General features: G+C 41.9%; 1 protein-coding gene across 1 annotated transcript in view; it reads left to right on the top strand.

Moving 5' to 3' along the window:
* The first annotated feature begins 13,419 nt into the window (after positions 1 to 13,419).
* Positions 13,420 to 15,192, top strand: part of LOC122659760 (transcription factor bHLH35-like) — a 37,985-nt gene continuing 36,212 nt past the window's right edge. The window contains exon 1 of the mRNA XM_043854891.1: positions 13,420 to 13,447. The gene's annotated coding sequence lies outside the window, so the exon portion shown is untranslated. The remainder of the gene's footprint in view (positions 13,448 to 15,192) is intronic.

The following is a 15,192-nucleotide window of genomic DNA, read 5'->3' as shown; positions in this document are numbered from 1 at the left end:
CTGTAGTGCGGGGGGTGGCTTCTTCTTCTGCTGGTACATATGCCGACCCCCACTCCATCTACTGCTGATCCGCTGATTCTGTCTACTTTGGTGCTTCCCTGGGAGCTTCAGGAGGGTATAGTCTTGACTTGTCAGGGTGTACCCCGGGAGTGGTTGGACCTGGGGAGGCTTCCAACTGAGCATTTGGCCTTGCAGGGGATGAGTCACTCGGTTCTGGTGCACTCTCTTTATCAGGACATGGGCTCGGTAAGTCATACCTCTCCATCCTTTATTTTCAATGTCATTGTGTGATGGGCTTCTGATGCTCTTGTTGTTCACAGGTCCAGCATCGCACTACCGAGGTGGTACTCTGTCTCGAGCGTTTTGCATTCCAGGAGATCCAGCAGACTAGCAAGTTGCGTAGCATGGAGAGGGAGCTCTAGGAGCACCAAGTCGCCCTAGAGGAGGCCGCCATTCGGGAGAGGAGGATGGCTGATGAGCTTAGGTTTATGTCTTCCCGGAGCGTGACTATGGAGGCTGAGAGTTCAGCCATGATCTGTGCATTGGAGGAGGAGCTCCATGATTTGAGGCAGAGTTAGCCGAGGCTGGCAGGCGAGCCGTGGCAGAGTACCAGAAATCCCTGAAGCTCATGGATCTATTCTACAAGGAGAACCAGGGGATATATAATGCGGGGATCCAGGACCTAGCGGCCTACATTCTTGAGGAGACTCCTGGTTATGACTTCTCATGGTTCGTAGGCGTTACGGCGTTGACCTCAGTCGTTGCTGTGGCCCCTGATGTCCCTACAGGGGAGAGCACTGTGGCCCCCGAGGAGGGTGTTACCCAGCCTGACGAGGGCACTGTTCCTATGGAGGAGGGCGTGGCACTCCCACCTGAGGCTGAGCTGGCTTCTCCTCCAGCGGAGGATGTGACTCCCCCAATGGAGGTTTCTTGGCTTTTTGTGCATATGGCATGTTGAACTTGTGAACTCTGAACTATGTAATTATTGGATCTTCTTCTCTTATTATGTGTAGTAAACTTCTTATCCTCTTCGCATACTATTCCTTGTGGTTGATGTGTATAGTCTATCGTCTTCAGTAATCATTTGATCTTGGTGACCTATTGCTTTAATGGTTCTTGAACCTTGGTGGTCTACGGACCTTAGTGGCCTTGCACTTTGGTGGTCTACAGACCTTGGTGGCATTGCGCCTTGGTGGTCTACGAACCTTGGTGGCATTACGCTTTGGTGGTCTACGGACCTTGGTGGCATTGCGCCTTGGTGGTCTATGGACCTTGGTGGCATTGCGCCTTGGTGGTCTATGGACCTTGGTGTTGTGGAAGTGATTTGATTGATGAGTAGTAGGAGTAGACGAGTATATCCCAAATCAACTATTTACTTCAAATAAAATTTCAAATTATCCTTGAAAACCGTAATACAATCTACTGTGTACCATGGCTGACATCTGACTACGCTACTGCTACTGCTGCCTGTTACTGCTACTACTACTACTACTGTTACTATTGGTGACTTTGCTGCTATTACTGGTGGTACTACTGCTACTACTCTTTCTGGTAGTACTTCTTCTCTCTTACTGGTAGTACTTATTCAGGTGCTCTGAGTTCCAAGTAGGATCTACCTTCTTGCCCCCTGGAGTTTTCAAGCGGTAGGTCCTTGGACGTATCTGTTTGGAAACTATGTGTGGTCCTTCCCAGTTGGCCGACAACTTCCCTTCTTTTCGTGGCTGTAATGCACTTGCTCTTCTTAGGACTAGGTCCCCCTGGTGGAATAGCCTTTCTCTTACTCGGGCGTTATAGAATTTGGCTGTTCGCTGTTGATATGCCACGCTCCTCAGGAGTGCTTTCTCGCGTACCTCATCTAGGAAGTCCAGGTTTGCTCGTAGTCTATCATCATAGGTGCGCTCGTTGAAGTGCAGTACCCTATGGGACATGGCGAGGACCTCTCCTGGTGCCAGTGCTTCTGTGCTGTATGCTAGGCGGAATGGGCTTTCTCCTATGGGTGTCCTTACTTTGGTTCGGTATGCCCACAGGACACTTGGTAATTCCTTGACCCACTTCCCTTTGGCTCCTTCTAGCCTTTTCTTGATTCCATCTAGCAATGTTCTATTTATCACCTCCACCTGACCATTGGCTTGTGGGTAGGCTACCGAAACAGGCCGATAGTCAATATTGTAGCTTTGACAGAAGGCTCTGAACTTGGGGTTGTTGAACTGCTTCCCATTATCTGAGACTAGTATCCTTGGTACCCCGAACCTATAGATGACGTCGTCACAGACGAACTTCTCCATTTCATTCTCTATGATTTTGGCCAATGGCTTTGCCTCGACCCATTTGGTGAAGTAGTCTATGGCGACCACCAAGTATTTACGGTTCCCTGATGCAGCTATGAAATCGCCTAGGATGTCCACCCCCCACATAGCAAAGGAAATGGGGTTGAGGATCGATGTCAGCTTGGTGGCAGGTAGATGGGGTACTGGGGTGAACAATTGACATTACTCGCAAGCCTTGACATATTGTATTGCTTCCTCTTGCATCTGTGGCTAGTAGAACCCCTGATGGAGGACCTTGTAGGCTAGAGCTCGTCCTCTTATGTGGCTTCTACATATCCCTTCATGGACCTCCACTCAGGCGTATTTGGCTCCCTTGGGTCCTAGGCATCGAAGTAGTGGTGCTATGACGCCCCTCTTGTATAGTACGTCATCCAGGGCAGTGTACTTTGCAGCTCTCATTCTTATCTTCCTCGCCTCGATCTTGTCTTCCGGTAGGATGTCATTCTACAGGTAGTTGAGTATAAGTATAGGGTCCATCCAGCTAGGCCCCTCCTTAATCTCATTAACCTGCTTTTCCTGATATGTTGGCTCATAGTATTTCAACATAGAAGGCACTGGCCAGGTTACGGAGCTCGTCATTGGCTAGCCTGGATAGGGCGTCGACAGTGGCATTCTCTATCCTGGGAACCCGAACTATCTTGAACTTCATGAACTCCCCGATCAATGCTCGAGCACGTGCTAGATATGACGCCATTCGCTCAACCTTCACCTCATACTCTTCATTTACCTGGTTCACTACCAGCTGGGAGTCACTCCGGATGGATAGGTGTGTGACTTTAATGGCCTTGGCTACCCAGAGTCCCGAGAGTAATGTTTTGTACTCTGCTTCATTATTAGACGCTGGGAAAGTGAATCGGAGAGCTTACTGGATTCGAAATCCCTCGGGGCTAGTGAGTATGAAGCTAGCCCTACTTCCTGCTGTGTTACTTGAACCATCTACATACATCTCCCACGATCCTCGATCATGCTGCTCTGGTTCCATTTCAGGTAGGGTGCATTCAGCGACGAAGTCTGCCAGAGCCTAGCCTTTGATGGCCGTTCGAGGTTGGAACCTGATGTCATGTTCACTCAACTCTACTGCCCAGGCAATCAACCGTCCGGAGACGTCTGGTTTATGCAGCACTTTCTTCAATGGTAGGTCGGTGAGTACTATGATTGTGTGGGCTTGGAAGTATGGTCGGAGCTTCCTAGCCGCAATTACCAGCGCGTAGGCTTCCTTCTCGATCCTCGTGTACCTGGTCTCTGCATCAATCAAGACATGACTGACATAGTAGATGGGCCTCTGTACCTTTGCCTCTTCCTTCAACAGTACTGCGCTCACCGCGATTGGGGTTGCAGCTATTTGAGTTAAAATAGAACCGCAAGCGTACGGGTCAATCATAGTTACGGGTCGAACACGAGGAGATATACGTCACTCTATTAAACTAACTTAAAAGTAATGCAAAGTGAATCAAAATTAATTAAAGCACTAAATTAAACTTATAGCGATTAAACTAACGGATCCTAACTCACAAGCATCTAACCTATCAACTAATGCAAATTGGAAGGAATAAAGGAATAAAAGAAACCTATCAAACTAATGCAAATTGGAAGTAATAAAAATGCAGCCACATATCCACATCCATATAAACAAAATAACCACATAAACAAAATAACCGCATAAAAGAAAAATAAAAGAAATAGAGGGAGAAGAAGAAGAAGAAAGAGAGAATGAGATAGAGGAGAGGGAGAATGAGATTGAGAGTTTAGATAGTAAAACCTGGATGTGCTTGCATGAATGTAATTGAAAAGCTTGAATGCTTGGATAAACTTACATTGGCCTCCTCTTCTAAATCTTCAAGTCTTGTCATCAACTTAAGAATTTAGACTAGAAGGCTTAAAACCTAAACTAGAATTAAGAAATTACAACCCAATTGAAGACTTAAGCATAAACTAAACCTATTACAACCATTAAATGAAAATCAAAAAGCAAACTAGAACTTAGAAAAGCCAAAAATCACAAATTAGAAGGAGAAGAAGAGAAGAAGTTTTACTAAGTGAATGAGCAAACTTTACAAGAGAGGTAGGGGGTATTTATAGGGGAAAGGGGAGAAGAGAGAAGAGGGAAGTGTAGGAGAAATATTCCCTAAGAAAAGAGAATATTCTCTTCTCCTTCCTCTTTTACATTGCCTTGGCTCCTAAGAAAAAGAAAAAAAAATAGAAAGAAAAAAAAAAGAGAATATTGTTTACATAAATCTTCTATTTCTAGAAAAGTAAATTTCTAATTCTAACTTGTGCTTCCTTTTCTTTGTAGATATCTTCTCCAAGCAATAAAATCAAAGCATCTTTGATTTTTCAACCTTCTATAGATGAGAAAATATCTTTCAAAATAAATCTATCCCAAGTGAAATTTCAGGAATGCCCTTGAAAAGTTGGAGGAGAGAGAGAGAGAGCAATGACTAGGATAGTGATGACTAGGATTCCGCTCAACCAAATAACAAAATCCCCAATGTATCCTTTAAAAATCATGGGGCATTAAATGCAGCCCATAAAAATCGTGGACACCTTGTGGGCCTTCAAAATTAATGGAATCTAATGGCAGTGTGGGTCCCTCCATGTGGGTAGCAGTCCTTCTCTCTTTTCAATAATGCAAAATTGCCGAAATGGCCCTGTACTTGCAGTAGATCTCCACCGTTGCTTAGAAATATCTTCTATAATGTCAAAAATGTCATTGGGCAGTGGTAGACTGACTATGGGCTTGCACTACAACTCCTTTCTGACCCATTATCCTTTCTTGGGCTGAAAAGAATAATCAACTGTACGGTGGGCTAGACGAATGCGTACTTGCGTTCCGTCACGTCCAATTTGCTCCAAATTTAGTCCTCTTTACAGCCATGGAAGGAAAAATAACAACTTTACGTGAAACTTGGGACATGCAGCTCCCGATAGTCCAGGATAGCCCAAAACCTGAAAAACATAAGAAAGCACCAAAGTAACTCTGCCCAATGTGATAAAATGTATGCTTTATGCCCTAAGATTTCACACATAAATGTGCTCATCAGATTCCCCCATACTTGAACGTTACTTGTCCTCAAGTAAATAAAAGGAAAACTAACCTAGAATGCAGAAAATCCTAACTCACTTTCGCAGAAATCACAGTTGCACTTAGTATGTGCAACAAGCCTTTAAACCCCTAGGTTACCCCTAGTGGACGAGTTGTGTCTCGTGGGTGTTTGCAGTGAATATACACCCAAAATTCAATAAATAAAAAAGAATGATGTAAATCTTCATGGCATAAGTAAGATAGTGCACACAATCTCAAAGAAATACTCAAATAAAGATTAAGGAGCCAAAGGTCCCCCCACACTTGAATTTTATCACCCCACATCAATTTACGCAACTAGCATATATCAAGATTAAGGGATCTCCTCTTATCTTCTGAACACTACTCACCTTCAAGTAAATCACTCAGCATCGATGGAACCAAAGACTTAGGCATTGAGTACTTTCTACCATCCTTTCTTTTCAGGCATTAAGGCAAAAGCTTTTTTGTTTTTTTTTTCTCAACCACAAACTCTATTTCTACTCCACTAGTGTTCTCTGAATGACATGGTGGAGCACACACCAGACACCCAAATACTTGGTAGCTTCGCTATTTGCATATATCCATAAGACATTGAGACATTGATGTAAGAGAGTTTTTTTTTTTTTTTTGAGTTTTCTTCGAAGGAGTTTCGATCAAGTCACCCTGCTTCACGAGGCACAGTGCCCTGTCTAGTCCCAAGGAATTCCATTTTCCTTTCTGTTTCTTTTTTTTTTTCTTCTCATTCACTTTCATGCCTTACCTTGCCATAAACAAATTGGTCTCAACTATAGCCAAAAGATGAAAAGGGTCCATAAACACATAGAGGAATCTAACCATCAAATGAAGTAGCACTTATATTTTCAAACTCAATCCCCATCACCGGATACAAACCAACTGCCGTCCTTGAAAAGGGATTTTTTTATTATTTCGCATGCTAGGAAACCTAATTCCCTCTTTCTCTAGCTTCGCAATCAAAGAAACATATGCACAAAATCAAACTACCGCCATAATCAAAATTCACAAAATTCATAAATAAAGTCCAACACACCCCCCCACACTTAATTTATGCAATGTCCTCAATGCATGCAGAAAAGAAAGCGTAAGGACAAAGGAGGGTAAATATACCAGGAAGTAATTCTTTAAGGTAAAGAAGCTCATAGAGATCCATGACCTCTTCTACAAGTGGAGTGGACATCTCAAAGTATGGCTTCAATCTTTGGCCATTGACCTTGAAAGTAGCACCTGTACTAGGATTAACAACCTCAACAGCCCCATGAGAATAAACTGTTTGAACAATATAGGGGCCATCCCATCTAGAACGCAGCTTACTTAGAAAGATGTGCAAACGAGAATTGTACAACAAAACTTTTTGGCCTACTTCAAAAGATTTTCTCAAAATGTGCCTATCATGGAAAGCCTTGGTTTTTACCTTATAAATCCAAGCATTCTCATATGCCTTATTCATAAGCTCTTCCAACTTAGATAGTTGGAGTTTCCTATGGGCACCTGCAGTGGGTAGGTCAAAGTTAAGCTTCTTGATAGCCCAAAAGGCCTTGTGCTCAAGCTCAACAGATAAGTGACATGCCTTTTCATACACCAGACGGTGCGGAGATTGATCAAGATTGATTTTAAAGGCTATCGTATGGGCCCACAAAGCATCCACCAACCGGTTAGACCAATCCTTGCGGTTCAGGTTGATGATTTTCTCAAGAATTTGCTTTATCTGCCTATTTGAAATCTCAACCTGGCCACTAGTCTGGGGATGGTAGGGTGTGGCCAACTTGTGAATGACACCATATTTTCTCATGAGGGCCTCAAAAGGTCGATTACAAAAATGCTTGCCCCGATCACTAATGATAGCACGGGGAGTACCAAAATGGGAGAAGATGTTCTCCTTAAAAAATTTCACAACGACCTTGTGGTCATTGGTCGTACAAGCAATAGCCTCAATCCACTTGGACACATAGTCCACAACAAGTAATATGTACAGGTTACCAAAAGAGTTAGGAAAAGGCCCCATGAAATCAATATCCCATACATCAAACATCTTAACCACCAGAATTGGATTGAGGGGCATCATATTCCTCCTAGAAAGGCGTCCTAAAGATTAGCATGAAGAACACACCTTACAATAAGTAAAAGCGTCTTTAAACAGACTAGGCCAATAAAATCCACACTGTAAAACCTTGGCCGCAGTCTTATTAAGCCTAAAGTGGCCTCCATAAGCTTGATCATGGTAAAAAGATACGACAGATTGTTGCTCATGATCAGGAACACATCTCCAGATTACTTGATCCGGACAAGTCTTAAAAAGATAATGATCATCCCAAAAGAAATATTTAACCTGTGAAAAGAAACGATTCTTATCTTGGGTGGACCAATGTGCAGGTGTCACACCCGTAACCAGATAATTGATAATATCAGCAAACCATGGTTCACTAGACACGGCCATCAGATACTCATCAGGAAAGTTCTCGTTGACTGGAGAATCAACAGTCAAAGAATTAGGCAACCGGGATAGATGGTCTGCAACCAAATTTTCACACCCTTTCTTATCCCTAATTTCAAGATCAAATTCTTGCAACAAAAGGACCCACCTAATGAGGCGAGCCTTGGCATCTTTCTTCTGCACAAGATATTTAATAGCTGCATGGTCAGTGTAAACAATAACATGTGATCCAACCAAGTAGGGCCTAAATTTCTCTAAAGCAAATACAACAGCTAATAATTCTTTCTCAGTGGTTGTATAATTAAGCTATGCATCATCAAGAGTCCTACTAGCATAATAAATCACATGGGACAAGTTGCTGATTCTTTTCCCAAGAACAACCCCTATAGCAAAATCAGAGGCATCACACATAAGCTCAAATGGCACTGTCCATTTTGGACCTTGCATAATGGGGGCTGAGGTCAATGTTCTTTTCAATTGCTCAAAACTCTTATGACACTCAGGAGAAAAATCAAATGGGCAATCCTTTGCTAAAAGGAAAGTGAGAGGTCTAGCTATCTGGCTAAAAGCCTTGATGAATTTTCTGTAAAAACCTGCATGGCCAAGAAAAGATATAATGTCCTTCACACTCTTGAGTGGAGGTAAATTGGCAATGAGGTCCACCTTAAATCTATCAACCTTAATCTCCTCTTTGGACACAATGTGACAAAGAACTATGCCTTGCTTCACCATGAAGTGGCACTTCTCCCAATTCAAGACCAAGTTCTTTTCTATACATCTTTTGAGAACCAAAGAGAGATGATGCAAGCAATTAGAAAAGGTAGAGCCATGAATAAAAAAATCATCCATAAACACCTCTAAGAAGTGCTCTATTATATCAGAAAAGATACTCATCATGCACATTTGGAATGTAGCAGGGACATTGCAAAGCCCAAAAGGCATATGCTGGTAAGCAAAAGTTTCATAAGGGCATGTGAAAGTGGTCTTGTGTTGGTCCTCTAGAGCAATAGGGATTTGGTTATAACTTGCATAACCATCAAGAAAATAATAATATTCATGGCCAGCTAGTCTCTCTAACATCTGATCAATAAAAGGCAAGGGGAAGTGGTCCTTCTATGTTGCCGCATTCAATTTTCTGTAGTCAATGTACACTCTCCATCCCGTTTGTATACGGGTTGGAATCAACTCATTATTGGCATTCTCAACTACAGTGACTCCTCTTTTCTTAGGCACAACCTGCACAGGACTCACCCATTGGCTATCAGAAATAGGATAAATAATGCCACGATCCAAGCACTTTAGGATATCTTTCTTGACTGCCTCTTTCATCATAGGATTAGTTATTTTTTGGGGTTCCTTAGAAGGCTTGAAACTCTCCATCAGATGAATATGATGTTGAACAATGGAGGGCCTAATACCTTTGATGTCAGACATGGTCCAACCTATGGCTTCCTTATGGTCATTTAGAAGCTTAATCAACTTTTCTTCCTGAATAGAAGTCAAATCAAAAGCAATAATAACAGGGAGAGTATGATCTGGTCCTAGGAAGGCATACTTGAGGGTGGAGGGCAATGCCTTCAACTCTAATGTGGGGGGCTCAATAATAAAGGGTTTGGGAATGGAGGTGGATAGGGGTCCATGGGGCTCCAAAGGTCATTGGATGCTCCAGACCTCAGATAAGGGGGTGTCATCAACACCCTCCAATTCTTGCATACATTCTTGAAATCCTGAATCAAAATCAATCTCAAAGAACGTATCAATATCATCGGAAAATCCTTGAAGCATATGCATGTCTTCATCCATATCAGGTTGTTTGCCCAACCTAAACACATTGAAGTCAATAGAAGTATTGCTAAAAGATAATTTCATGAGACCATTCGTGCAATTGATTAAAGCATTACTGGTAGCTAGGAATGGCCTACCCAAGATGATAGAGATTTGGTCCTTGAAGTTGGCAGTAGGTTGGGTATCTAAAATAATAAAATCCATAGAAAAAATAAATTCTCTAACCTTCAACAGGACATCCTCAATCATTCCCTTAGGAACTTTAACCAACCGATCTGCAAGTTGAAGAATAATTTTGGTCGGTTTCAGCTCTCCCAATCCCAGTTGTTGGTAGACATGAAAAGGTAAGAGGTTCACACTTGCCCCAAGGTCCAATAAGGCGTGATCAATAGTGGTATTGCCTATAGTGCAAGAGATGGTGGGGCTTCTAGGATCCTTATGCTTGACTGCTACTGGCTGTGAGATGAGAGAACTAATGTTAGCAGCCAAGAATGCCTTTTTGGGCACATTGGTGGTCCGCTTTTGGGTGCATAAGTCTTTGAGGACTTTAGCATAAGCGGGGATCTGGGCAATAGCATCCAACAAGGGGATATTCACCTGAACCTGTTTAAAAACATCCAAAATTTTCTCCATAGAAGGAGACTTCTTGCAAACCAACCTATTTGGGAAATGGGTAGGTGGGGTATAAACTCTTTCAGGGGTGGTCTCTTTTACTTTCTCAACAGAATCATCTTTGGTTTTCTTAACCAAATCATCTGGGATCTCTTCAAGTTCATCAGACGAACCAAGAACAGTAGGCACTTCAATGGCCTCTTCAGAAGGAGGAGAGTCAATAGGAGTATGAGATGGTAAAAACTGAGGTATACTAGCCTATTGATACTCACGGCCACTCCTTAAAGCATAGACAGCATTAACCTGGCTAGAGGGCCCTTGAAGCTGTTGGCCTTATACCGGGTTGAGTGGAGGAGCTTGGGTACCTTATTGAATATAAACCTGATGCCTATGATTTGATTCAGGTTGGCTAGGTAACTTCCTTGTTTCCCTCTCATGCAAAATTGTGACAAGTTGGGTGAATTGCTTCTCCATAAGGGTCATTCTTTTCTCAATCTCACCTATTCTTGGTGCCTCTCCTGTATTGATGAACCTTGGGGGTGGCTGCTAGGGTACAAGGAGAGGAGGCTTAGTATAATTCACAGAAGGTCCTAGATGAGGATGAGGGGGAAAGGGGTTAGGAGACATTCCTTGGCTTTGTGGTGCATAGTTGGGCTTTTGGACACCAAGCTGGCCTTGATGGTTAAAGTTGGATGGGCCTGCTTGTTTTCCTTGATTCCAGGAGAAATTGGGGTGATTTCTCCATCCAGGATTGTAAGTATTGCTATATGAGTTATTTTGGTAGAGAGCACTTACATTCTCAGTGCTGGAATTGCCCACCAAGGTGTTGGGGCATTCCTCCAAAATATATCCAGGTGTTTGGCACCAATTGTATATTGTCACCTAGTTGACCTGGTTAACCGGTATAGACTCTTTAAGAACTATGGATTCCAACCTTTTTATGAGGCTATCAAGTTTGGACTCCTTGGCTGGCATACCCTCAATGAGATACCCCTTAGTGGTCCTTTCAGCCTCTTGGGAAGATTCCCATTCCTTAGTCTTATCAACCAAGTTGGTTAAGAATGTTCATGCATCACTTTTCTCAGAAAAATAAGTAAAGCCTGCAAGACACATGGACTCTACAAGTTGCTTGGTCTGATAATCAATACCCTCATAAATAATTTGGTATAGCTGCCACAAGTCGAAACCATGGTGAGGGCATTCTAACAGGAGGTCCTTGAATCTTTCCATGAATTTAAAAAAGGACTCATATGGTTTCTACCTGAACTGGAGGATGTCACTCTTAAGCTTATTGGTCTTGAGAAGAGGGAAGAATTTTCTCAAAAAGACAATGGTGAACTCATCCCATGTATTAATGGAATTTGTAGACAGTCCATAGAGCCACTTCTTGGCTTGATCTTTCAGGGCAAAGGGTATAAACCTAAGTCTAACTGCATCATCAGTCAAATTCTGGACCTTAATTAGAACACAGACCTCCTCGAATTCCCTAAGGAAGAGATATGCATCTTCATTGGTCATCCCATGGAAGTGGGGTAGCATGCTAATGAAGTTGGTCTTGAGTTCATAATTGTTTCCTGTAACAGATGGTAAGTTGATGCAAGAAGGCTGGGCAGTCCTAGTAGGGTAAAACCTATCCTTAAGAGTCTTGGGTTGTTGGTCACCCATGGTCAAAGGTGGGGTTAAGGGTAATGGAGAAGTTGGTATTCTAATAAGATGATTAAATGAATCACGAGTCCACACCATAGCTACCTAAACAGATATGAGGTCTCCTTTAGAAAAATTGAAGAAAAATAAAAGACTTAAGAAAAAGTACTAAAAACAAGAGGGAACCCAAAGTAGATAGTGCATCTATCCTTTAAAAATCGAAATAATGGTTCAAAAGCTGTAAGGATGCCATACAGGTTGACAACAAGGGAACCCGTATAGTCTTCTATAGCCACCTACGGTCGACTCTAAATGGATTCTGATGAAGAGTAGATGTCTACTATACGTTTATGTTTCCAACACTCTCACTATGTCACTTTCCTGTTATCAAGAGTGGTCACCTCCAAAGATAAGTCACATGCCAATCCACCCAACCAAGTCAAGATGTAGCGTCATAGGTAACTTAATCCTATGAGGGACATCAAAAGATAGAGGGTTTAAGCATATGAAGGACTTTAGATTGGGCATATACTATTTAAAACAGAAGAGAAACAAGAAGAGGTTTTCAAAAACTGATTTTTTTTTTCCAGAAAAAGAAAAGAAGTAATAAACTAAAACACTTCGAACTACTTAAAAATCAGATAAATAAAATGGATAATAATCTCCCCGGTAACGGCGACAAAAACTTGTTTGAGTTAAAATAAAACCGCAAGCGTATGGGTCAATCATAGCTACGGGTCGAATACGAGGAGATATACGCCACTCTATTTAACTAACTTAAAAGTAATGCAAAGTGAACCAAAATTAATTAAAGCACTAAATTAAACTAATGGTGATTAAACTAACGGATCCTAACTCACAAGCATCTAACCTATCAACTAATGCAAATTGGAAGGAATAAAGGAATAAAAGAAACCTATCAAACTAATGGAAATTGGAAGTAATAAAAATGCAGCCACATATCCACATCCACATAAATAAAATAACCACATAAACAAAATAACCGCATAAAATAAAAATAAAAGAAATAGAGGGAGAAGAGGAAAAAGAAAGAGAGAATGAGATAGAGGAGAGGGAGAATGAGATTGAGAGTTTAGATAGTAAAACCTGGATGTGCTTGCATAAATGTAATTGAAAAGCTTGAATACTTGCATAAACTTACCATGGCCTCCTCTTCTAAATCTTCAAGTCTTGTCATCAACTTAAGAATTTAGACTAGAAGGCTTAAAACCTAAACTAGAATTAAGAAATTACAACCCAATTGAAGACTTAAGCATAAACTAAACCTATTACAACCATTAAATAAAAATAAAAAAGCAAACTAGAACTTAGAAAAGCCAAAAATCACAAATTAGAAGGAGAAAAAGAGAAGAAATTTTACTAAGTGAATGAGCAAACTTTACAAGAGATGTAGGGGGTATTTATAGGGGAAAGGGGAGAAGAGAGAAGAGGGAAGTGTAGGAGAAATATTCCCTAAGAAAAGAGAATATTCTCTTCTCCTTCTTCCTTTATATTGCCTTGGCTTCTAAGAAAAAGAAAAAAAATAGAAAGAAGAAAAGAAGAGAATATTGTTTACATAAACCTTATATTTCTAGAAAAGTAAATTTCTAATTCTAACTTGTACTTCCTTTTCTTTGTAGATATCTTCTCCAAGCAATAAAATCAAAGCATCTTTGATTTTTCAACCTTCCATAGATGAGAAAATATCTTTCAAAATAAATCTATCCCAAGTGAAATTCCAGGAATGCCCTTGAAAAGTTGGAGGAGAGAGAGAGAGCAATGACTAGGATAGTGATGACTAGGATTCCACTCAACCAAATAACAAAATCCCCAATGTGTCCTTTAAAAATCATGGGGCATTAAATGCAGCCCATAAAAATCATGGACACCTTGTGGGCCTTCAAAATTAATAGAATCTAATGGTAGTGTGGGTCCCTCCATGTGGGTAGTAGTCCTTCTCTCTCTTCAAGAATGCAAAATTACCAAAATGGCCCTGTACTTGCAGTAGATCTCCACCATTGCTTAGAAATATCTTCTATAATGTCAAAAATGTCCTTGGGCTGTGGTAGACTGACTATGGGCTTGCACTACAGCTCCTTTCTGACCCATTATCCTTTCTTGGACTGAAAAGAATAATCAACTGTACGGTGGGCTAGATGAATGCGTACTTGCGTTTCGTCACGTCCAACTTGCTCCAAATTTAGTCCTCTTTACAGCCATAAAAGGGAAAATGATAACTTTACGTGAAACTTGGGACATGCAGCTCCCGATAGTCTAGAATAGCCCAAAACCTGAAAAACACAAGAAAGCACCAAAGTAACTCTGTCCAATGTGGTAAAATGTATGCTTTATGCCCTAAGATTTCACACATAAATGTGCTCATCAGCAGCCAAGTAGATCTGTAGCTCTTCATTGGGTTCAGGTCGCCCAAGCAATGGTCGGTTCTCTAAGTACTCCTTCAATTGCTTCGAATGCTCTTTGATACTCCTCCATCCATGCAAAGTCTTTTGGACTTTGGAGACTCTTCAATATCTTGAAGAAGGGTAGACATTTGTCCCCCGACCTTGATACGAACCTTGAAAGGGCGGTGATCCTTCCATTCAATCTCTACACTTTTTTGACCGTCCGGGGTGGTGTCATTTCTTGAATGGCTTTGATCTTGGATGGGTTGGCTTCGATTCCGCGTACTGAGAACATGAACCCTAGTAACTTCCCTGACGTTACTCCGAAGGCGCACTTTGCAGGGTTTAGTCTCATCTAGTTTCTTCTCAGTACCGTGAATGCTTCCTCCAGGTCGGACAGGTGTTGGTGGGCTTGGACACTTTTCATGAGCATATCATCCACGTACACTTCTATGTTGCGCTCGATCTGTTCCTCGAACATTTTATTGACCATCCTCTGATAGGTGGCCCCTGCATTCTTCAATCCAAATGGCATGACACGGTAGCATTAGTTCTCCTTGTCAGTTCAGAATGTAGTGTAGGACTCATCATCCTCATGCATGAGGATCTGGTTGTATCCGGAGTAGGTGTCCATAAAGCTCAGCATCTCATGGCCGACTGTAGCATCGATCAACAGATCAATCCTGGGTAGTGGGTACTCATCTTTTGGGCATGCCTTGTTCAAGTCGGTGTAGTCGATGCACATTCTCTACTTCCCATTGGGCTTGGGTACCATGACTACATTTGCGACCCAGGTAGGGAACTTCTCTTCTCTGATGAACCCCGATCGGCTCAACTTCTTGACCTCTTCCTTGATAGTTGCTTATCAGTGGAGGGCAAAATTCTGCCGCTTCTGTTGGACGGGCTTCC

This window comes from Telopea speciosissima, chromosome 4, assembly GCF_018873765.1.
Source record: "Telopea speciosissima isolate NSW1024214 ecotype Mountain lineage chromosome 4, Tspe_v1, whole genome shotgun sequence".
NCBI lineage: Eukaryota > Viridiplantae > Streptophyta > Magnoliopsida > Proteales > Proteaceae > Telopea > Telopea speciosissima.
The sequence above is the reverse complement of the archived record's forward strand: the minus strand, read 5'-3'. Positions and strand labels throughout refer to the sequence as shown.